Source organism: Macaca thibetana, chromosome 5 (assembly GCF_024542745.1).
Source record: "Macaca thibetana thibetana isolate TM-01 chromosome 5, ASM2454274v1, whole genome shotgun sequence".
Classification (NCBI taxonomy): Eukaryota; Metazoa; Chordata; class Mammalia; order Primates; family Cercopithecidae; genus Macaca; species Macaca thibetana.
Window position 1 is genome coordinate 50442528 of NC_065582.1, and position 25458 is coordinate 50467985.

Genomic DNA, 25458 nt, shown 5'->3' on the forward strand with positions numbered 1-25458 from the left:
GAAAAGATAGATGATGATGAGAATTTTTACATAATTCAACAGGAAAGCAGTGCTTTTTAAAAGTAAAAATGAAAATTTAGGTTTTTAAAATGCAGTTTAAAAAATAAAACCAGATTTCCTTCATGAAAAAATAAGATAAGGAGCCAAATTTCTTTCTTGAAGACTCTCAGGACTAATTTGACTTCATGATGAGCTGTCATAACTTTTGTATTTGTTATACCATCAGAAATCCTCCCTGTGGCACAAAAGGACTCCTTTAATTAGAAAATATTGTTGCCACAGGGAGGTAGAAGATCGACATGAAAAACTGGGGATCTGAAAAGGAGCCCCTATCCTAGGATTACCTGAAGGTGAAACAGATTGAGCCAGAAGGAAGACAATGCTGGTAGGTTGGTTTTTAATTTATTAAAAATGTTTATACTTTTATATTTCATTAAAATTATTTCATCTACCTTTACCATATTTTTGTTTAAAGGGTGACAATGATTCCTCCTTAAGGAAGGAGAAGTAATACGATAATTTTTTTCCTCCAAGATAGTTTGCTGAGTTATCCCTTATCATGTTCTTAATATTTGTTTCTTTTTATAGATGAAGCTCTGGGGCTATTTCATGCCTCTACTTCCTTGGAAGCTACTATTGACTGAACGTCTTCAAGTCATTTTTTTTTTTTTTTTTGTCATTTCTATTATTTTTGCTTCTAATTTACATCTTTTCTTAGATTTTTAAAAAGTGTTTTTTCCCCCAATTATTTATTTTCTTGAGGTTAGCCTAGCCCTAAGTTTTCTAAAATGGTAAAATGTGAATCTTAAGTTCATTTAGTTTTTACTCTAGAATTGTTTGAATTGTAATTGTACTGTGATTTAGATCAGGCAGTATTATTAGATAAAATTTTTTAATACTTTAATAACTATCAGCCAGGTATAGTGGCTCAAGTCTGTAATCCCATCACTTTGGGAGGCCTAGGTCAGGAGTTCAAGATCAGCCTGGCCAACTTGGTGAAACCCCATCTCTACTAAAAAATACAAGAAATTAGCTGGGCATGGTGGTTGGACGCCTGTAGTCCCAGCAACTGGGGAGGCTGAGGCAAGAGAATTGCTTGAACCCAGGAGGCGGAGGGTGCAGTGAACTGAGATGGCACCACTGCACTCCAACCTGGACAACAGAGACAGACTTCTTCTCAAAAAACAAAACAAAACAAAAACAACAACAAAACTTTTTCATTTAGCCTGAGATGCTATCAATTGTAATAAACACTTTTATACCACTAAAGGAAAAAATGCTGCCAAATATAAACTTTCTAAGGGACTATCAACTTTAAGATAGGTACTGATTCCAGAGATGTCAAATGTGAAAAATGTGTATCTTAGGATTAATGAAATATGATTTGCAATTATGAATCTTTCCTGAAACTCTCATTTACTGGGAATTAAACATTAAAATATGAGGCCTATGAAAAATGGGGGTGAGTTGTGGTATGGAAATCCATATGAGTGCTGAGTATGCTCTCTAAAATTTTTTTTTTTTTTTTTTTTTTGAGACCGAAGTCTCGCTCTGTTGCCAGACTGGAGTACAGTGGCGCGATCTCAGCTCACTGCAACCTCCTGGGTTCAAGCAATTCTCCTGCCTCAACCTCCTGAGTAGCAGAGATTGCAGGCGTGCACCAACATACCCAGCTAATTTTTGTATTTCTAGTAGAGACAGGGTTTCACCATGTTGGCCAGGATGGTCTCCATCTTCTGATCTCATGATCTGCCTGCCTTGGCCTCCCAAAATGCTGGGATTACAGGCGTGAGCAACCATGCCCAGCCTCTAAATTCTTTAATGTCTTTTAAGAGAGGATATTTAAATAAAAAAAATCATATAACCATATTGTTTAAAATTATACAAAATAACCATAAGTTGTCAGATTATGGAGTATATAGAAAAAGAAAATCTTTTTTTAATATGACATATTTACTTCAATAGATTGTTATCCTAATTGAATATCACTTAATTAGTAGAACTTTGAGATCTAAAAAGAAAATGAAATGAAGCTTCTGCTTTTTAAACTGTCATTTAAAAACAGGATCCTTTAAGGGCTCGTTAAAATAGCACGATTTTTAGTACACTTGAATGTGTGTTTTACAGATTATTAATTATGTGAAGGAGAAAATAGTGGCCAAAAGCAAAGACCTACTCTGTCAATTAATAAAGCAGAAATGAAAAGGAATTATTTTATTTACTTTTAATTTTTGTTTTGTTTTGTTTTGAGACATGGTCTTTCTCTGTTACCCAGGCTGGAGTGTAGTGGGGCAATCTTGGCTCACTGCAACGTCTGCCTCCCGGGTTCAAGCAATTCTCCTGCCTCAGCCTCCTGAGTAGCTGGGATTACAGGTGTCCACCACCATGCCCGGCTGATTTTTGTATTTTTAGTAGAGACGGAGTTTCACCATGTTGGCCCGGCTGGTCTCAAACTCCTGACGTCAAGTGATCCGATCGGTCCTCCTTGGTCTCCCAAGGTACTGGGATTATAGGCATGAGCCATTGTGCTCTGCCAATTTTTTTTTTTTTTTTGAGACAGGGTCTCTGTCACCAAGACTGGAGTGCAGTGGCACGATCTTGGTTCATTACAAACTCTGCTTCCCAGGTTCAAGTGATTCTTCTGCCTCAGCCTCCCGAGTAGCTGGAATTACAGGCACCCACTACCATGCCCTCCTAGAGTGCTGGGATTATAGGCGTGAGTCCCTGCACCCAGCCAATTTTTTTTTTTTTTTGAGACAGGGTCTCTCTTTGTCACCCAGGCTGGAGTGCAGTGGTATGATCATGGCTCACTGGAGCCTTGACCGTCCCAGCTCTAGTGCTCCTCCCACTTTAGCCTCCCTAGTAGCTGGGACTACAGGCAAACGCCACGACACTCAGCTAACTTTTTTATTATTTGCAGAGATAAGATCTCAGTATGTTGCCCAGGCTGGTCTCATACTACTGGGCTCAAGCAATTCTCCCCCCTTGACCTCCCACAATGCTGGGATTATAGGCATGAGCCACCCTGCCTGGATGAAAAGAAATGATTTTAAATGATGTTTGTATATCAAGAAACATCTGTTTTATGTAAAAGGAAAGAAAAGTATATCTAGACGATAGATCATTAAAAGATATTTGTTTGATTTTGGAAACTAGTAGCCATTCATTCCTTTGTATTTAGAGAGACTTTAAAAAGTTTTTTAATTTATCTTTTTTGAGACGGAGTTTTGTTCTGTCGCTCAGGCTGGAGTGCAGTGGTGTGATTCCGGCTCTCAGAAACCTCCACCTCCTGGTTCAGGCGATTCAGAGAGACTTTTTAAAGAAACATTAGTTAACTTTTAACTTTGCTATACAATAGTGTATCTAAATAATATAATTTTATTAATTCAGACTGAGGAGAAGGCTAAATCTGGATTACATAGAATTTTAAATGAGTAGCAAACAAGGTTACAAGTGTTGCCAAGCAGAGATAGATTTTAAGATTTTCTTAGATGTACAAATAGGAATGCTTTAACACATATCTCTAGGCAAATCCATACATCCATTCAGCCATCTGTCAGTGCTTACTGAGGACCTGCAGTGTCCCAGCCTCAGAGCTGAATATCTTGTGGTAAACAAGACCCTCTCTTTGCCCTCACCAGGCTTTCAGCTATGTATAGAAGATGAACAATTTATTAAACATGTTATTATGATAAAATGTGATGAGAATTATGATAGGATTAATTCAAAGTTTATGGGAGTAAACAGCAGGAGAATGCCTTCCTGAGGATGTGACATCTGAAGTAATTATCCAGGCGGAGAATAGCGAGGTTGAAAGTCTGGAGGAAGAAAAACAAGGCTTATTTGAGTTGCTGAAAGAGATTCAATAGGGTTAGAGTATGAATTATGAGAAGGAAAGGGGATTAAAATGAGGTATAAGAGGCGAAAAAGAAAAAAATCTTATTGCTGAGGGCTTTTAAAGCTTTTTATCTGTTTCTTGGATCATATAAGTCTAAAGGGCAGTGAGGAGCCTTTTAAAAGTTTTGAGCAGTTTTGAAAAATACAAATTTAGTTTTTTTCAAAATAGTAAGTGCTGTAAATGGAAAAAGGAATAGGACAGTCAAAGTATTACTTGAAGTCTGAACTCGTTGGTTTCTCATTCATAGCTCCCTGATATCTAGCTAACTGTTCTTATTCATCTTCTACTAAGTTGGCTACCTCTCCAGATTTGGGGTATAAGTATGTTCATTGCCTACACTAAGCTAAAAGTAGTAGAGATTAAGATAGTTGCTCAGCCAGCCTTTCTTTTTGGAGTTAACAAGGTAGGTGCTTTGTACAGTGCTGTTTCAGGAGGAGGAATCATTGTCCCTTATCCATTGTCCATGCCCATTTGTGTAAACTTGTGGGTTTTTCCAGGACCTGGGCGAGACTCCAAACAGCAAGTCCTGATTGAATGCCATGCCTATTTGTTGAATTTGTTAGGTATTTTTCTAGGCTGGTGGTCTTTAAGTCAATTGTGTAATAGGAATATTACTTTATATTGAGACCTTGTCTGTATGGGGGGTGGAGGAAAAAGGCTTGTATGGTGGCATGGACCTGTAGTCCCAGCTACTCCTTGCAGTCCCAGGAGTTCAAGGCTGCGTTGAGCTGTGATGGCTCCACTGCTCTAGCCTGGGCAAACAAGCAAGACCCTGTCTCAAAAAAAAAAAAAAAAAAAAAAAAAAGTATATTATTTTGATCATTTGTACTAGACAGCATAAGTTAATATATTTCTTTTGGTCTTGATGTCTTTGAGGACTAACTTATAAGTAAAAGTTATCTTGAAACTCTTTGTGTGTTTTCAGCACCGCATACAAACAACTGCTGCTTTTTATGTCCACTGGCATCATCAACAGTGTTCTAGGCTTCAGGTGTCGTAATAGATACCATAAAGAGAAGTATATACAGAAGAGCTATGATTTGAGCCTTTACAACTAAATATATATAAAAGGGCTTTATAATGGATTTTTTCTTTTTAAAAAATGTAATACACAATATTTAGAATATTAAACTGAAAAATTCAACTAATATTAATTATAAATTAATAAAATATTGGCAGCAGTGTTAATTTAAATACATCTTATTTTCCCCTTTCCTTCTTCCTTAAGATAATTACTATCCTGTTTATTAATGATATAATGGAATATTTACAATAGAAGTATGGAATATTCCAGATATGTGTGCTTTTTAATTGCCAAAAAGAAGTGACCTTTTAGTTTAACAACAATTTATTTTGGAGTAGGTTGGCCTATTAATGACAAGTTCTCATTTTTATGGAGATTTAGATAAAGATTCAAATCATAGCTCCTAAGCAGTGCAGTTATTTAAGATGGAATGAGAGGTTGTGAGTATCTTTACAACTGGAGATTTTAAAGCATGAACTAGAATGCCACTTAGGGATGTTGTAAAGGGAATTCAAGTGTCAGGTAGGTATTCAAACTAGGTTTCTTTTGTAATTTTCAATTGTGAGATGCTGTTTATAACTTCATTCTGTAAAAGCATGAAAAAACATGATTGTCTATGATATGGTTATCAGTTCAGTCTCCTGATTAGAAAGGTGTCCCATGAAACAAAGATTAGTTTTTTTTAGTACTCAGGTTTTATCTTTAGTTAGTTTTATTCCATAGTCATTCTCAAACATTTTGTCCCTGGATAGCTGCCTTATAGATGTCTGTCTTTGGTCACAACAGGAATTGGGCAAGAAAATGTGACATAAGCCCATCATGTTGTTTTGGGGGAAGGACAAGGACCCCAGAGCATGTGCTCTGCTTATGGTCAGCAGCTTTATCTTATTTTGCCACTTAAAGAGTCTTAGTCTTATTATTGTGTTTAGGTAGTTTTTTCTTCTTTTATACCAATAGCACAGACATAGCTTTGAGTGTAAATTGCTTAAAAGTTTTTCTGATTAGTTGATATGGCTAGTACTTAGAAGATGCTTACATCAAAAAATAGCATTCTTTTTCAAAGCAATTTCTAATATACAATATTAATTATTAGACAAAAATATTTTTAATGTTTCTTTTTATTTTAGATTCAGGGGGTACATGTGCAGGTTTGTTACGAGAGTATACTGCATGATGCTGAGGTTTGGGCTTCTATTGATCCCATCACCCAGATAGTGAACACAGTACACGTGGGAAGTTTGAAAAACACCCTTGCTCGCTTCTCCCTCCCTCCCTTCCTCCCTCCCTTCTTTTGGAATCCCCAGTGACTGTTATTCCCATCTTTATGTCTTATATGAACCCAAAACTTAGCTCCCACTTATAAGTGTGATATGTGGGTTTTTGTCTGTGCGTTAGCCTCTGGCTGCATCCATGTTGCTACAAAGGACACAATTTCATTTTTTATGGCTACGAAAAATGGGGTTTTGATTAAATAAATTTAGAAAATGCTGGGTGAAGGAAAATTAAACAGATTTATTTACAGGAAGACTTCTCAGATATTTTAATATGCAAATGTGAATTATGATTCTAAAGAAGAGGTATTTCTTTTAAGAGATTATCTCTTAAGACTAAATGTCTTATAGAACAGCCTTATACCTTTACAGTAGGACCACCTGGCTTGTTAGTACTAGTTTGGCACAGTCATAAATAGCCAAGGGACTAAAATTCTCGTTTAATAAACTGTATTATATTTCGCTGTTTACCTCATTAAGTCTGCTACTTCTTAATGCTGCTTGTCTCATGCCATGGTAGTGCATTTTTCCCAACAAGGTTTTAATTTTTTAATTTTGTAAATCAGACAGTTAAATACTGTGGATTAGGAGTACTGGCCAGACCGCAAGTTGTCTTACATTAGTGACCAGAAATAATTGTTGGACCAAGAAACTAAAATGTTGTTAGCTTTACTTTTTGAATTTATTGAAGCATCTTCCTGCAAAAAAAAAAAAATAAAGTTAGATTTATACCAGCAGGTTATTTTTGGCAATGATGCTTGTTTACTATGCTCTCCTTAAGGTATATGAGTGCTTTTTCAGGGAGATAACATAGTGTCTTTGGCAGAAGGTATTTTCCATGATGTTTTTCTTTAAATAAAGAAGAGTTACTATGATGCCTCCTCATTCAATCATTGCATCAGAGTTACTCTAACAGTTCTGGACACAGGGCAGCAAGCATACTTACTTATTTGGGCCCACCATCTTAAAATGTTCAGATGTGTGAGTTTGAAGGTTGTTCTCTTCTCCTTATTTGAGAGTTTTCTGTGACCTTCCTTAACAACCAGTTCCTCAATTATTTGATCTTTTCTTATTTTCTACCCACGGACATTTACCTGTTTAATGAAGACAAGTCTGTTCTCAGAGCAGGGTATGTTTTGTTGCCTTTCTATCCATTAACCACCTCCCCACAACCCTACTCTGCTATTTTGAGTGTGCTTTTTAGTCATTCTATGGCATTTTTAGAAAGCACAGATTTTTTTTTTTTTTTTTTAAAGAATATGAATGGATTTTAGGGTAATCTAGTCCACCTCTTCAAAAGAGCTAGTTAGCAATGGAGCAGGTCCAGAAACCCTGGTCTCCTGATTCCCAGGACAGGACTGTTTCTGTCCTAGAGTGCTGCTTTGGGGCCTGAGAGATTCTGTAGTTTTTGTTTTTTAATAAGCTTCCATAACATAGTTATTAATAAAATGTTCTGAATTTTTATTTCACTACCAGAAATCAAAAGAGAATTGTGTCTCCCTTCTATCATTAATTTAATTTGTATAACCTTGAGGAAGCCACTTACTTTCTGTTAGTACGAGTTTCCTCATCTGCAAAATGAAGAATACAGTAATTATCTCTCACTGTTCTGAAAACTAATAATAAGGTATTCACAGTGTTAAGCATGGTGCCTGGCATGAAGAAAGCTCTGCATTCTTCATACTGCTGCTAGTGTAAGTTTCCTAAAATGTTCTTTGATTGTAATTTTCTTTTTAAAAAAATTTAATGACAGCCTATCATCGACAAATTGATTGTCATTTTCTTTTATAAAGCCCTTGTATTATCATGACAGTCTGGATAAAATCAAATGCCTTAAAAGATACGCAAGACCTTTATATATTATCGTTCTCACTTTTTCAGTTATAGCTCTTACCATGCCTTTTTTTTTTTTTTTTTCCTTCTCTTCTCCTGGCTCTCTGGCTTCCACAACTTGGTAAGGTTTACACTTTGCCTAAAAAGCCAGCCCCTCTTGTTTTTATCTGTGATCAGACATTTCTTTAGGAAGGATTTCTTGATCTTTCCAGTATTTATCAGTTTTATCATGTGGTGCTGTCCCATACTTGTGAGAGTTGTTATATTATATTTGGTATGTGTATCATATTACCTTTCCACCATTCACACATTTCTAAATCTAGAATACCCAAATGTTTACTACAAGAAGATTAAGGGACTTACTAATAGAAGTCTGTTTAGCTATTGAGAGGCACTTTTATTTAATTCCCCTAAAATGTGAAAATTCCCTGATTGTGTGGTAAAGATGCCTCTCTGTCTCTTTTAACTATAGTTATTAACTGTTGATTGTTATTACCCTTAGTGTTGTGTTTTATTTTGATTTTTTTTTGTGTGTTTTAAAAATTGGTTTATAATCGTTGTACATATTTTGGGCATAGGTATGATATTTTGATACACACACCACATATATATATTTTATATATATATAAAATGTGTAATGATAAAGTTGGAGTAATTGGGATATCCATCACCTCACACATTTATTGTTTTGTTTTAACAAGAGGTTTTTAACACAAATATGTTTCAAGGAGGTGGTGGTGGGGGTGAAGAGGGTAGTTGTCTGTGAATGTCTTTATTTATAAAGAGGCCTGTCACTCAGAGGGAGTCAATAGAACTTTTAATAGCTCTTACCTGTTAAATTTTGTAAGGTTTTCCTTTGTTTTTTTCTTTTTTAAAATTCAGTGGTCAGTTCTTAGATTGTAAGGTTTTTCAACCTTTTTGTGTCTTGAACCTTTTTGGCCATAGGGTGAATCCCATGAACTTTCAGAGCATTGTTTTAAAATATAAAGTAAAATATCTAGGATTAAAAAGAAACCATATATATTGAAATATAGTTATCAAGACTGGGCATGGTGGCACACGCCTGTAATCCCAGCACTTTGGGGGGCCGAGGCAGGTGGAACACCTGAGGTCAGGAATTCGCAACCAGCCTGAGTAACATGGTAAAACCCCCTTGCTACTAAATTAAAAAAAAAAAAAAAAAAAAAAAAAGAGCCAGTTATGGTGGCGCATGTCTGAGCTGCTTGGGAGGCTGAGACAGGAGAATCACTTGTACCTGGGAGGCGGAGGTTGCAGTGAACCGAGTTCGTGCCATTGCACCCCAGCCTGGGCAACAAGAGCAAAACTCTGTCTGAAAAAAAAAAAAAAAAAAAAAAAAAGTTATCAGACTGTTTTAAATTGTGATATATATCAATGCATGTGCTTCTGTATTAATATATTAAATAATGAAATCTAGTGGCAGATATAATTTACTGCTATAATTTCAAAGTAGTGACGACCATAAATTATATAGAGCGAGACCCTGTCTCAAAAAAAACAAACTGTAATAAGATATGAAAATATCTATGATTTATATTGGTCATGAAATCACAGATACTACTAAAACAACTGTGGTTTGTGCTTTTATTTAAAAGTAATGAGCTAAATTTCAGTTGGAAGCTAAAAATCTATTGTTCCCAAGTCTCATCCATGTATTATTTTAACTGTCATCTACCTTTTTCATCATCCTTTCTTCCTCTATGTTCTGCCCTACTTCCATTCTCTTTTCCCTAATAGTCCATAGTAGGGATCTGAAAGCCAGTTTAAATATGTCACATTTTAAGTATAGTTTTATGATCCCTGCTGTATTCTTTTTTTTAAAGGAAAAAAAGCCTCTCAAATATGTAATGGTAGTTTTTCATATTCATTAATGGAGTGACAGTTTAATTTCTTTGGCTGAGCATTTAATATATCTCTTCAAATGTTTATTAAATATTTTAATGACCTCTTTGTTGGTTTGAGATCCTTTCTATCTCCATGACAAAAATTTCCATGGCCAATGGTTCTTAAACTTAAGCATACATAAGAATTATCAGAAGGGCTTGTTAAAATACAGAGTGTTGGACCTATCCCTAGGATTTCTGATTCAGTGGATCTGTGGTAGAACTGGAGAATTTGCATTTCTAACAAGTCCCCAGGTGATAGGGCTGCTGCTGGCCAGGGATCGTTATTATTAAAAGATAGTGAGTAGAAAAACAAACTGTTTGTCTCACTATACTCTCAACAGTTAACACACAAGACCTCTGGAACTTCTGATTACCATGAAGTGTGTGGGATTTCTCCCGACCAATAAACAGGTCAGTCAGTTCTGTAGTAGACACCAGCTGGGTGTCCTCTAATTCAGTTCAATTCTAACACTCTCTGCCTGGAGATAGCATCAGATCCTCTGAGAAACACATTTACCAGTTTATCATAAAGGATATTTAAAGGATACAAATGAAGAAATGCATAGGGCGTGAAATAGGGGGAAGGGTCATGGAGGTCCCATGCCCTCACTGGGCATGCCACGCTCCAGAAACCTCCACATGTTCAGCTATCTGGAAAGTCTCTGAACTTATTCCTTTTGGGTTTTTATGGAAGCTTCATTAAGGAGGCATGATTGATTAAGTAATTGGCTGTTGGTGGTTGACTTAAACCTTCAGGTTTCCTGAAGGCCCAGAGGTTGGGAGTGGGGCTGAAAGTCCCAACCCTATAATCCTGCCTTGGTCTTTCTGGTGATCAGCCCCCATCCTGAAGATACCTAGGGGCTGGCAGCCATTAGTCAATCTTTGGCACACAAAAGGACACTTACTACTTTGGAGATTCCAAGGATTTTAGGACTTGTATGCCAGGAAATGGGGAGCAAGACTAAATAAATTTATTTCACACATATTTCACAATATCACAGCTAGAACTTGGGAGATTTTCTTATCACTAGATGAGCTTGCAAAAGATCACAAGAAAGTTTTACATCAAAAAGAAAAGATTAGCCTGGGCAATATGGCAAAACCCCATCTCTACAAAAAAATACAAAAATTAGTCGGGCATAGTGGCAGATGCCTGCAGTCCCAGCTAGTTGGAGGCTGAGGTGGGCAGATTGCTTGTACTTGGCAGGTCAAGACTTCAGTGAGCTGTGATTGTGACACTGCATTGTGACAGAGCGAGACCCTGTCTCGGGGGGAAACAAAACAAAACAAAACAAAAATAACCATTTATGTCTCTGATCTAGTTAGCAAAAAGATACTTCTTTTTTTTTGGAGAAGGAGTCTCGCTCTGTCACCTAGGCTGGAGTGTAGTGGCACGATCTCAGCTCACTGCAACCTCCGCCTCCTGGGTTCAAGCAATTCTGCCTCAGCCTCCCGAGTAGCTGGGATTGCAGGTGCCCGCCACCATGCCCAGCTAATTTTTGTAGAGATGGGGTTTCACCATCTCGGCCAGGCTGGTCTCAAACTCCTGACCTCAGGTGATCCGCCTGGCTGATACTTCTTATATATGGTGTTTGACAAGTCTTACAGGAAAATCTGAATTTTTTTCCCCATATCACCTTTATTCTGATATGTAATAGTTGGAAAATAAAGGCAAGATTTAGAATAATTACTGAGAATGAAAAAATTCTTTTGAAGAGGAAACCAAGAACTTGGTTCAAGAGGTGAAAGAAATTAAAAGGTGGTAATTTCTTTTTGAGACATTTACTTTCTTGAATAAACTTGGCATCTTTTTTTTTTTTTTATTTAAATTTTTTCTCTAGGGACATTGGTCTGCAGTTTGTATCTCGGTTTACAACATTAAGCTTCTTTCATTTTGTTTGGAAAAATAAGGCTGGCAGAATTACATTTGTTTTTAATTCCATTGCTAATATTACAGACTTAGGAGGCTATCAGATGCAAGTTATTTACTTGAGACGAGAAGCACTGATTATTTTGGCTAGGCTTCATCTGAAGGCCTATGTTCTGGGAAGAGAGGCCTCCATAAAAAAGGAAGAACTTTTAGTGACCTTTATCCTGGAGAATAAAAGTAAAGATCAGAAGCCACTGCATTCAGTTTACCATCTTACAAAAGGAGTCAAGTATTGTATAGGTCAGAGACCACTATTGTAAGATCATATAAGTCCTATGTCTAATTTTGTTATCCTCTGTTTCTCCATAATAATTAGTATCAAGTGCTTTACAAAAAGAATCCCCATATACTTGTTTTTGGAGGCCACAAGAAGTGGGGAGGCTCATGAGAGACTCCAGTTAATTCTGCAACTAGTCTTAGGGGAAACAGAACTCCAAAAAATAGAATAGCTGAAAGGAGAAGAAAGCAGACTGAATTCTTGTGCTTATCAGAGGAAGAACAAAAGAATGAGTTGTCCTGGATCTGAGACCATTAGTGGGGTTACCTGAGATGACCTATGATGTGTGTGGCACTGTGTTCTTTTTATGTGAACTAGAACAAGAAATTAGATATGGCCCCTCCTGTAAAGAAGCTCACTCGTTTGTGGGGAAAATATATAAGGAAACAATTTTTTATAACCTAAGGTTTAATAATATTAGTGTTATAAGAGTGAAGGAGAGAGATCTTAGCTATTGTGATGGGAAGTTTACATTTTAGTTGAGTTTGGGAGGATAAATAAAATTTCATTTCGAAGAAAAGAATTTTCTAGTTGAGAAGTCATTCATTTATACCTTTTCCTACCTTCTCCCAGTCCATTACCAAATCATGTTAATTTTGCCTCCGAAGTATACCTTGAGTCTTCCCATCTTCATTGCTACTAGGCTAGTTCACTCTGTAGTTTTTTTTACATGAGCTATGTTGATGGCCTTTGGCCTTCTAATCAGCCTTTCTGTTTTCATTATTGCCTCTTCCTCCTACCTCCAGCAATCTATGCTCACCATAGTAGCCAAAGTGATTTAAAATATAAATTTGTAAGTGGAATAGTGATACTCCCTACCTAAAATATTTCAGTGGATTCTAATTGCACTTAAGATAAAATTCAGGAGTATTTTAAAATTGTTTTCACTTACTTTTTATTTTTTTCTGTATTTCAATGGATGCAGTTAAAACAAAATTTTTTTTTAAAGAGATACGGTCTTGTTATGATGCCCAAGCTGGAACATAGTGGTTATGCACAGGTGCAGTCCCACTACTCATCAGGGCAGGAGTTTTGACTTGCTCTGTTTCTGTCCTGGTCTGGTTCACCTCTCCGTAGGCAACCTTGTGGCCCCTCACGTTTATGCCAAACTTAGTGCAGATACCCAATTGACTTAGTGCACTATAGCCCAGAATTTCTGGACTCAGGTGATCCTCTTGTCTCAGCCTCCCAACTAGCTGGGACCACAGGCATGTGCTGCTGTGCCTGGCAGGAGTTTTTAACATGGTCTTTAAGACACTGAATAATTTGGTTTCATCTAGAAACAATAATAATAGCAACCCCCCAAAAAAGGAAAAAAAAAAAAAAAAAAGCTCTAACCTTTAAAGTTTCTTTACTATATTGCCAGGAATTGTTTTTAGGGTTTTACATATTAACATACATATTTCACACTCTCAACAACCCTAGGCCGAATAACTTTTCCAAGGCTAGATAGCTATTTAAGTGGTAGAAGCAAGGATTTAACCCAGAGCCCAAGCTCAAGCATTGTACTCTGATGAATTATATAATATCCCTTCCCCTCACAATATAAATTATTGTAATCACAGTGCTCCTTTCATCCTTCCATTAATCCAAACTCTTGACCTCCACAGGGTGTTCATGCATGCCATTTTCTGTCTGGAGTAGATTACTTTCTAGTTTTCAATTTCTAACTCCTGGTTGTCCTTTAGATTATAGTTTAAATGTCACTTTCTCACAGAGAAAGAGGCCTTGGCTGATATTCTTAAATCTCAATTAGGACTGTTCTGTTATTTTTTATCATAGCCCTCCATTCTTTAATGTGTTTTGTTGTTAGCACCTACAACTTTTGATGCATTCAGTTCCCACCATTAGGTAGTAAATACCTTCCAAGAAATTCAAATCACATAAAACCTCGCATTAATGTGAGGTTAATGAAATGGCCCGGGTCAGTCTGGGTGTAGGAGGAAGAGGTGTGTGTATGAAATGGGTTCCAGAATTCAGACTAAGGTATCCAAAATCAGTCTAAGGTCCAGCTGTGGTTTGGTGCCACCTGGTGGTAGTTGTGTACTCCTGTGACTGCTTTTTGAGGATAGGATGGAAGATGGGAGCCAATTATCAGTTGCCTTACCTGAATTCATGTATTCAGGAAGTTTTACTCGACTATATTTATATTTGTGCTCGTTTGCTTAATGTTTCCACACTGTGCTCCATAAAGTCAGAGACTATATCCATTGTGTTTACTGGAATTTCTCAGGGCCAGGAACCCAGTAGGTTTTCAATAAAATATTTGTTTATTGAATGAGAACACATCATGAACCAGAATGGATTGCCAAGAACTTTGTATTTATTTAGAGACTGCCCATCAGTGTAGTTTAACTAGAGTTTAGGCTACATAGACAGGTATGGTTGAGAGATAATGCTAGACAGGTAAAGGTACAGTAGGACTGGATTGTGATGGCCCTTGAATAAAATAGGAACTGTGTGAAACATTATTTGGAAAAGATGAGAAGTGAAAAGAGGGACATTTATCTTAAACATCCAGAACATAGAAGATGTAGCTTTCAAAATAATAACTTTGGGATAGGTTAGGGAATAAACTAAACTTTACCAATTTAACAAAAGGCAACAAAGGAGAATAAAATGATGGAATAGAAATAATAAGTCAAGATAGTGAAAGTAAGTACAAAATATATCAGAAATTATATTAAAATTATTGCGATCACAAGACAATAACCTGTGTTGTTTATAATAGATGCATAAAGCAAAATTAAATGAGTGGAAACAGCTGATATGTAACAGATAAACCAAAATTAAGTTTTAAAAATAGAAAAATATGTTTACCAGAAAAATACTAATCAAAGGGAGCAGGTATAATAAAATACAATTTAGGGTGAACATTTTTAATTGGGACAGAGAGGTACTCTTTATATTGCTAAAAGGAACAATCTAGAAGACAAAATCATCATAAACTTATATGCATCTAGCAACACAGCCTTGAAACACCACTTAAAACAAAAATTTTTAGGAAAACTAGACATGTCTACAAAATAGTGGGAGGTCTTTGTCAAAGTGGAAAAAATCAAGCATATACAAAATTAAAAATGGTATCAAAGAATTCAACTACAAAGGGCTTAACAAACTTTGTAAATTGGAGATATATAGGACATTGTACCTAACCTAATAGAAACTTAAACATTTTTTAGTTATATGTAAGTCAGTTTTTAAACATGTACTATTCCATAGAGGAATATTAATAATGTCTAGAAAATCAGTATCATACAAAATATGTTATTTCAGCCAGGCATGGTGGCTCATGCCCATAATCCTAGTGCTTTGGGAGGCTGAGGCGGGAAGATCACTTGAGGCCAGGAGTTTGAGGCCAGGCAGGACAATATAATGAGACTCTGTGTAAAAAATAAACTAGCTGGGCATGGTGGCACTCACCTATAGGACACATTACACTCCAGCCTGAGTGACAGCCAGACCTTCTCTCTAAAAAGAAAATCAAATAAATATTTGGTCATGATGCAAGAATATTAGAAAACAATGAAAAGACAATCAAAGTACTTAATAATATTGGAAACTAAAAATTAGTGGACCAAAGAAGAAATGAAAATGTTAAAATACTTATGGCTAAATAACATTGAAAGCATTCCATTTTTTTTTTCTTTTCTTTTTCTGTTTTGTTTTGTTTTGTTTTGTTTTGTTTTTTTGTTTTTTTTTGAGACAGAGTCTTGCTCTGTCGACCAGGCTGGAGTGCAGTGGCGTGATCTTGGCTCATTGCAACCTTTGCCTCCTGGGTTCAAGCGATTCTCCTGCTTCAGCCTCCTGAGTAGCTGGGATTATGGGCACATGCCACCACACCTGGCTAATTTTTGTATTTTTAGTAGAGATGGGGTTTCACCCGTATTGGCCAGGCTGGTCTTGAACTCCTGACCTCAAGTGATCTGCCAGCCTTGACCTCCCAAAATGCTGGGATTGCAGGCATGAGCCACCATGCCCAGCCAATTATAGCTACAAATATTCTAAATAACAAATAGCAAATGAAATCCATCATTGATTTAAAAATACATAATGACTAAATTCATAATAGGAAGGCAAAGGTGGCTATATATTAAAAAGTTAATTATTGTAGTAGCCATGTGACTAGATTAAAGGAGAAAACTCCTGTAATCATCTCTATAGATTCAAACAAACATTTGTTAAAATGTAAAATCCGGGCCAGGCGTGGTGGCTCAAGCCTGTAATCCCAGCACTTTGGGAGGCTGAGGAGGGCGGATCACAAGGTCAGAAGATCGAGACCATCCTGGCTAACACGGTGAAACCCCTTCTCTACTAAAAATGCAAAAAATTAGCCAGGCGTGGTGGTGGGTGCCTGTAGTCCCAGCTACTCGGGAGGCTGAGGCCAGAGAATGGCGTGAACCCGGGAGGTGGAGCTTGCAGTGAGCCGAGATCGTGCCACTGCACTCCAGCCTGGGTGGCAGAGCGAGACTCCGTCTAAAAAAAAAAAAAATTAAAATCTGCTGAGGATAAAAGACTCTTAATCTGTATTGGCACCTGATAAAGAGTACATACTAAAAATCTATAGCAGGCTGGCACAGTGGCTCACGTCTGTAATTCCAGCACTTTGGGAGGCCGAGGTGAGCAGATCATTTGAGGTCAGGAGTTTTGAGACCAACCTGGCCAACATGGTGAAACTCTGTCTCTGCTGAAAATACAAAAATTAGCTGGGCGTGGTGTTGCATACCTGTAATCCCAACTACTTGGGAGGCTGAGGTGCGAGAATTGCTTGAATCTGGGAGATGGAGGTTGCAGTGAGCTGAGACCGTGCCACTGCACTCTAGCCTGGGCAACAGAACAAGACTGTCTCCAAAAAAAAAAAAAAAAAAAAAAAAAAAATCTATAGCAAAATCATGCTTAATAGAGAAAGAAGATGCCAGCTATCAACTTTCCTAACTAGAATTATTATTGGATGTCCTAGCCAATGCAATAAGACAGGGAAAAAAAAAGACATAAAGATCAGAATAGAAGAAACAAAATTGTTATTATTTACAGATGACTTAATTAACACATAAAATTTAAGAGATGATCCAGATAAACTGTTAACATTGCTAAGAAGTTTTATCGAGTTTGCCGTAGGCAGGAGCAATAATCAATAAGAAGTGAAACAAAAATCCCATTGATAATAGTAAAAAAAAAACCACCCTTTACTAGGGAGCTAAGAATAACTCTAAGATATATAAAGATAAATAAAGAAATCTAAAATTAGATCCCTATTTCATATCCCCTCATTTTATTCATTTTTTAAAATGGCATTACTTTAATCTTTTTTACACAACAGTCTCATCTTCCGCCCTCCCAAATAAGCATCAAATTTAAATTGAGTAATGTATATTTTCTTAGTGTGTTGAGATTGTATGTCCTTTGTATATAATTAAAATTTATATAAATGGTGTTATGTATCTTATTTTGTTTCCTACTTTTTAAAGTAAGCACTGTTCCTAATATCCTTGCATGTTGCTTTGCGTATATCTTATTTGTTGCTCAAACTGCTGCAGAGTATTCCCTGTTAAACATTCACCACATTTTACCTTTCTACTTACCTTTCTACTTACTTGATAATAAATAACCTTCAGTCCCTACTTTTATCCTAGTGCTGCATAACAAACCACTCCAGAATTTATTGACTTGAAACAAGAACCAGTTATTGTTTTCATCAGACTTATGGGCTAGTTATGTGGCTCTGCTGTGATGGCTTTGGTCCTGTATCTAGGATCATCTGTGGATCAGCTGGAAACTAACTGGTCCAGGAGGGCCTTAGCTAGGACAACTCAGCCCTCCTTTTGTCTTTCCTGTTATCTTATCTTATTTCTTTTTTGTTTCTTAAGATGTTAGTTGCCGGGCACGGTGGCTCACACCTGTAATCCCAGCACTTTGGGAGGTTGAGGCGGTGGATCACCTGAGGTCTGGAGGTCGAGACCAGCCTGACCAACCTGGGGAAACCCCGTCTGCTAAATATACAAAAAATTAGCCAGACATGGTGGCACATGCCTGTAATCCCAGCTACTCAGGAGGCTGAGGCAGAAGAATTGCTTGAACCCAAGAGGTAGAGGTTGCAGTGAGCCTGGGCAACGAGTGAAATTCCATCTCAAAAAAAAAAAAAAATTAGTCAAGAACTCCAGTATTATGTTAAAGTGATATTTTAAAAAGATTAATAATATTAATGGCCATCCCTGTTTTGTTCCTAATCTTGAAGGGAATGTAATCTGAAGTTTAAACTTGAAATTGTTATAGTCTTTAGTATGTAATGTATATACCAACTTAAGGAATTCTCTTCTATTCCTTTTGTTTGTAACTATGAGTCCTATCGTGTGCTTTTTTTGGCATTTGATAAGTCATTTTCTCTTTTACTCTTTTAATATGGTCAGTTGATGGCTTCCCAGATGTTGAACTCTTGGAGTTTGAGGATAAATGTTACTCATCATTTTGCTTTGCATTGCTTTAAGTTAAGGAGTCTTGGAATCTATTCATAAGTGAAGTGGAACCATAATTTTCTTTTCTTGTCTTTATCTGCTTTTGAAATCAAGATTACACTGGCTCATAAAATAATCCAGGTAGCTTTCACTTATTTTTATATTTTCTGCAAACAGCTTGTGTAAGTTAAGAATTAATTTTGAAATTTGCTAAAATTTGCATAAAAAATATTCAAGCCTGGGTTGTTTTTTTTTTCTCCATGGAGGGAAGGTTTTGTATTGTGTTTTAATTTCTTTACTATTTACTATTCTATTCAATTTTGTATGTGTGTGCCTATTATTATTTATAATTTTTTTTTTGAGACCAAGTCTCTGTCGCCCAGGCTGGAGTGCAGTGGCGCGATCTGGGCTCACTGCAAGCTCCGCCTCCCGGGTTCACGCCATTCTCCGGCCTCAGCCTCCTGAGTAGCTGGGACTACAGGCACCCCCCGCCTGGTCTGGCTAAGATTTTGTATTTTTTAGTAGAAACGGGGTTTCACTGTGTTAACCAGGATGGTCTCGATCTCCTGACCTCTTGATCTGCTCACCTCGGCCTCCTAAAGTGCTGGGATTACAGGCGTGAGCCAGTGCGCCCAGCCTATTATTATTATTATTATTATTTTTTTTTTTTTTTTGAGATGGAGTCTGGCTCTATCGCCCAGGCTGGAGTGCAGTGGCACAATCTCGGCTCACTGCAAGCCCTGCCTGCTGGGTTCACGCCATTCTCCTGCCTCAGCCTCCCCAGTAGCTGGGACTACAGGCGCCCGCCACCACCCCCACCTTATTTTTGTATTGTTTTTAGTAGAGACGAGGTTTCACCACGTTGCTCAGGCAGGCTGGTCTCAAACTCCTGACCTCAGGTGATCCACCCACCTTGGCCTCCCAAAGTGCTGGGATTAGAGGTGTGAGCCACTGCACCCGGCTCTATTTTTTTTTTTAGCATTTTACTTTATTTTATTTCTGAGATGGAATGTCGCTCTGTTGCCCGGGCTGGAGTGCAGTGGCACGATCTCAGCTCACTGAAACCTCTGCCTCCCAGGTTCAAGCAATTCTCCTGCCCTGGCCTCCGGAGTAGCTGGGATTACAGGCGTGCACCACCATGCCCAGCTAATGTATATGAAAAACATTTATCCTTAATATTTAAATACATGCATGTTAATACAACAATGAAAAATTTCTTGTTACTCAACACATGGCAGAAATTTAAAATTTCAGCTTATATCTTGGATTGACAAGCATGTGAGAAAAATGGTAACTCTACCAAACCACTGGACTTGCATAGCCACTTTGGACAGAATTACGTCAAATTAAAATTGTACTTATAAGCTGAGTGTAGTGGTGTGTGTCTTAGCTACTCAGGAGACCAATGGGAGGCTATCTTGAGACCAGGAGTTCAAGACTATCGTGGGCAACATGGACAGACCCTCTAAAATTATTTTTAAAAATTAGCCAGGTATGGAATATGACTGTAGTCCTAGCTAAGAGGCTGAGGTGGAGGGTCACTTGAGCCCAGAAGTTCAAGGCTGCAGTGAATTATGGTCATGCCACTATTCTCTAGCCTCAGTGACAGAGTGAGACCCATACCAAAAAAGAAAAAAAGAAAATGCTTATTTTATAACCTAGAAACTTTGTTTGTTGGTATATGATGTGGAGAGACTCTACCATACATGTTTAAGAAAACAATTTTTTTTTTTGCAGAATTATTTATAAAAGTGAGAAATGGAAACTCTTTGCTAATGTGATGAATAACTTTATTAGATAATGTGATGAATAACTTAGATAATGCGATGAATAAAATGGGGTAAATGCATACATTGGAATACTTTGTAGCATTTAAAAAGCATAGCTATATTTACTTATACTGACATGGATAGAATGTAAATATTGAATGTTAAAAAATACATTTTAGAATGGCATATGTAGTTTAATGTCATTTATGTACCCAGAGCATGTAAAATAATACTATATGTCATTCAGGGATACATACACAAACACATATGTACATATGTAAATATATATGCATGTAAAAGTATAAAAAATAGAATGGAAGAATATACACTAAACTCATGATAGCAATTTCTCTGGAGAGATGGAAGGGTGTCTGGGGGTCGTATTCAAAAATGCCATCTTCATCTTTTATATGTTATTTCTTAGGGAGAAAACAATCTTACAGCATAAATGAGTAGTTGTAGGTTCTGGTTGAGAAGGGGATATGACTATGTTACATTATTTTTAGCAATTTCCTATATGGTTTAAATCCCCCTAAAAATGTATAAGAGATGAGTTCTTAAACTAGGAACATAGATGACTAAGTTTTCTAACCTGGTAAGATGATGGTTACTGATAGAGTAAATGAAATCTGTAGATAAAGGATCTTTAGTTATCTGTTGGTTATTCAAGTAGAGATGTTTATTATACAATTGGAAATTAGTACCTATATTTTTTAAAAAAAGTAAATCAAGACTTGATATGCTGATTTTTGAATCAGTATAGTAATAGGATTGAAAGTCCTTGGCCAGGCGTGGTGGCTCACGCCTGTAATGCTGGCACTTTGGGAGGCCGAGGTGGGCGAATCACCAGAGGTCAGGAGTTGGAGACCAGCCGACTAACATGGAGAAACCCCGTCTCTGCTAAAACTACAAAATTAGCTGGGTGTGGCGGTGCATTCCTGTAATCCCAGCTACTCTGGAGGCTGAGGTAGGAGAATCGCTTGAACCTGGGAGGGGGAGGTTGCGGTGGGCAAAGATTGCATCATTGCACTCCAGCCTGGGCAATGAGCGAAACTCCATCTCAGGAAAAAAAAAAAAAAAAAGAAAAAAAAGAAAGTCCTCGGTGGGGGTGGATAATACCACTCTAGAGGGAGAGAGTGGAGAATGAGGAGACAAGGCGGCTAAGGATCACACTTTGGGCGAACAGTCATGTTTAACGGTTGTGTAGAAGTGGGTGAAGACAACTGAAAAGGAATAGGAAGAAACAAAGACAGTTTACTATCATGAAAATCAAACAAAGGGAAGGATTTCAATAAAGGGGTAGTCAACAATATTTGGAGAAGCAGTAAGATGGAGACTGAGAAGAGGTCACTGGATTTGGCAATTAAAAACTCAGTATTGACATTTGAAGAATTTTTCAGTGGGTAGAGTTCAGAAAGTATTGTAAGAGAAGAAAACATTAGTTAATCTAAATATTCCTTTTGGAATTAAATGAGATTTGACTAGTATATTTTCAGTAAAATTTTTATTGTAAATTTTTTATTTTTATTTTTTAAAAGAGAGAGTCTTGCTCTGTGTCCCAGGCTGGAGTGCAGTGGCATGATCCCAGCTCACTGCAACCTTCGTCTCCTGGGTTCAAATGATTCTCCTGCCTCAGTCTCCCGAGTAGCTGAGACTACAGGCATGTGCCGCCACACCCAGCTAATTTTTTTATTTTTAGTAGAGATGGGGTGTCACCACATTGGCCAGGCTGGTCTCAAATTCCCAACCTCAGGTGATCCACCCGCCTCGGCCCCTCAAAGTGCTGGGATTACAGGCGTGAGCCACCGTGCCCAGCCTGTAATTTTTCATAAACATGCTAAACAAGAATTATATATGGGCCCTTGTAAAGTTTCACAAGAATTGCAAATTTTTTTCCAGTAGATTCAAGATACTACATATTCTTCGATTATAATAAAGAACTAAAACCCTTGAAATCAGTTGTCATAAATGTTTAAACTATAGAGATAATTAAGTATTTTAACTCATGTATATTTGGTGCTTAATAGATGCTATTTTAAAAAGTTGCTTGTGCCCAGGCGCGGTGGCTCACGCCTGTAATTACAGCACTTTGGGAGGCCAAGGCGGGCAGATCACGAGGTCAGGAGATAGAGACCATCCTGGCTAACACGGTGAAACCCTGTCTCTACTAAAAATACAAAAAATTAGCTGGGCGTGGTGCGGGGCGCCTGTAGTCCCAGCACTTGGGAGGCTGAGGCAGGAGAATGGCGTGAACCCGGGAGGTGGAGCTTGCAGTGAGCTGAGATCGCACCACTGCACTCCAGCCTGGGCAGCAGAGCGAGACTCCGTCTCAAAAAGAAAAGAAAAAACGTTGTTTGTCTAACATCCATAGAAGAGACTAGCTGCAGGGCTGGGCACAAATCATGCCTGTAATCCCAACACTTTGGGAGGCCATGGCAGGAGGATTGCTTGAGGCAAGGAGTTGATGACCAGCCTTGATAGACCCTGTTTCTATAACTAAATGAATGAATTAATGACTAGCTGCAATACTTAGCTGACAGTCTTATAAGAGTGGCTGCTAAGAATTGAACAGAATGGTTTGTCTAGTATAAATCATAAAGCGAAGAATCAACAAGTCTCAAGGAGAGTCTGGCCCAGGGATAAGTTAAAATGCAAAAAACATGAACCTAAGTCAGATCACAGCTAAGCTAAGTACGTATCAAAAACAGTACATACTGGACCCTTACTCATCAGAGGATTTTCATGGTTGTACATAGACTTACAATAAAATTACTTTTAGGAGTTATGATCCTCTGAGAATCTAAAATTAGCCATAGTCCTTTTCCTCAGAAAAAATACACATTTCATTAACAAAAATTTGCCTCTTTGAACCCCTATTAAAAATATATGCCTTATGAAGGCTTTTATAATTATAAATAATTTAACATCCTTGGGTGGTAATTATACCCACTGTATATACACCCTATTATTTAATTTCATATATAAACAGTCTTGTGTATCATACTGTCTCTGACTTTCACCCTTGGTGGGTGGGGAATTTTGTATGAATTGAGAAGGCTTAATTTCTTCCTTTTGTTACATAATTTAGTGCTACCAGCTTAATAAACACCTACAACAGAAACTTGCTTAAAGTAAGTACTGGATAATAATTTGTTGAATAAATGAATTAGTTTATGACTATGGGTTCGAACATCTTCATTTTAATAATACTTTATAAAACCTGACTATTAAATAAATCAGTAACATAAAAAGCTCAAATAGACATTTAAACAGTAGTATAAAATATATGAAATAATTCATCTTTTTTCTTTGTACATCTGTAGACTGCACTTCTGTAACTATTGTCTATTTTCTGATGTTGACAGACCAGACTTTACTTGGTGCTCCTAAATTACGTGATTCCAACTTGTCCTTCACAGACATATTTTTCTTATGGTTTTCTTGACCCCGTTTTTTCCCTAAACATGCTCAAGACACCAACTTTGAATTTCATTGTTGTATGAGAAAAACTTAAGACAGCTTGGCCTCTTCCTATTCTCGCATTATTCACTTCTCAAAACTGTTTTCTTCCGTTTTTCTCTCTTAACTTCCCATTGCTTTATCTTTGACATTAAAAAAAATCAACCATTTTGCAGTTTATAATACTATAAATATAATAGTATTAAAATGGATTTAACTTTTTTTTTAATAACTTCTAAATTTTATAGAAGACTGTTTTGTAAGAGTTTTGACCTTGAAGTAATAAGATACTTTGTAAACTTTGTTAAGTAACTTCTTGGGGCCTCAGTTTCCCAATGTGTAAAGTGAAGAAGTGGACTAACTCTGTGGTTCTCAAATAACTAGCTGTAGTGCAGTGGTGCGATCATAGCTCACTGCAACCCGAAACTCCTGGGCTGAAGAAAACGGCTGCCTTCAGACTTGAGTCCCTAGGTGCAGAGGCCCATCACAATGCCTGGCTAAGGATGATGCTTACTTTAAACTGATTGGCAATAAAATACAAAAGCTACCATGTAGTTCATTTCGTCCCATACATGGCAGGTTTACCTAATTCAAGAAAGAGATCCTTATTTAAAGAGGAGTTGTACTTTGGAAATAGCATGTAGGTTCTTTTTTGGGAGGGTGAGGATCATGGTCATAGGGGTAGGGTAAAAGGACCAAGAGAATAAATGAATATTAGGATAAATGAGAAAAAATAGTCATGGGTTATGTAAATCCATTCTGATGCTGCACTCAGGTTGGGCAAGATTTTATGAAATGATATCGCTTTAATGTTACCACTGAAAACTTTTTTTCTCTACACAGTTAATTCGGATCATAAAAATTGTCACCTTGTTATTTTAAATTTGTAACTGCCAGATCTTTTTGTTTATTCAGCAAATACTGAGCACTTACTCTGTAGGAGGCACTGTTCCTTTATGTAAGTTTTGTGTGCCAACAACTTTAGGATAACCCTTTGTTTCAAACAATTTATGTATTATGAAATTCTGAAACCAGGGAAGCATTTTAATGAAGCGTCGTCATTATATTGGTTTGATTTCCTGTGTTCAGTAAATTTAGTCATTAAATTGGCGATTTATCTCCCTCGTCCATTGTATTTTAATATGTATTTGTAATAAGGTTTTCAGGAAGAATTTTTTTTTAAGTAAATGACATTATAAATTTGTTTCCAAATGAACCAAACAAATGAAAGGGTACATGAATTTCATGATTTAGCATATTGGGGGAGTCTAATTTCCAGAGGTTGGTGTGTTCTGTTTACTAAGTACCCGTTTAATGTGCTCTCTGACACTTCTGTTAAGGGAAAAGGACGAAGTTGGTCTCAGAAAGTTGGGAACTCCTTACTTTCCAAGTAAAGGTTTCAGAATATGTTCTAGGTATGACTTTTTTGTTGGTGTTCCTGTGTTTAAAGTGCAGATGTTTCAAGTGAACTGGTTACATGTCGCATAAGGTTTGAAAAAGCCAAAAGAAGTTAAATAGCCACCTTTATTTACAGCTGCAGGACTAGGTATTAGATTGCTTCCAGGAAGAAAATATGATTAATGGCTCTTTTCCAGAGGGGGGACAATTGCAGACTTTTCTTCCGCAGAGCGTGAAATGTGC

General features: G+C 37.2%; 1 protein-coding gene across 11 annotated transcripts in view; it reads left to right on the forward strand.

Annotated features, from left to right (window-relative positions):
- Window positions 1–25458, forward strand: part of ELF2 (E74 like ETS transcription factor 2) — a 134356-nt gene that overhangs the window by 71382 nt on the left and 37516 nt on the right. Inside the window, exon 2 of one of the 11 annotated variants that reach the window (XM_050790235.1) lies at window positions 227–385. The exons of the other annotated variants lie outside the window; for them this stretch is intronic. The gene's annotated coding sequence lies outside the window, so the exon portion shown is untranslated. The remainder of the gene's footprint in view (window positions 1–226; window positions 386–25458) is intronic. 11 annotated transcript variants of the gene reach the window in all.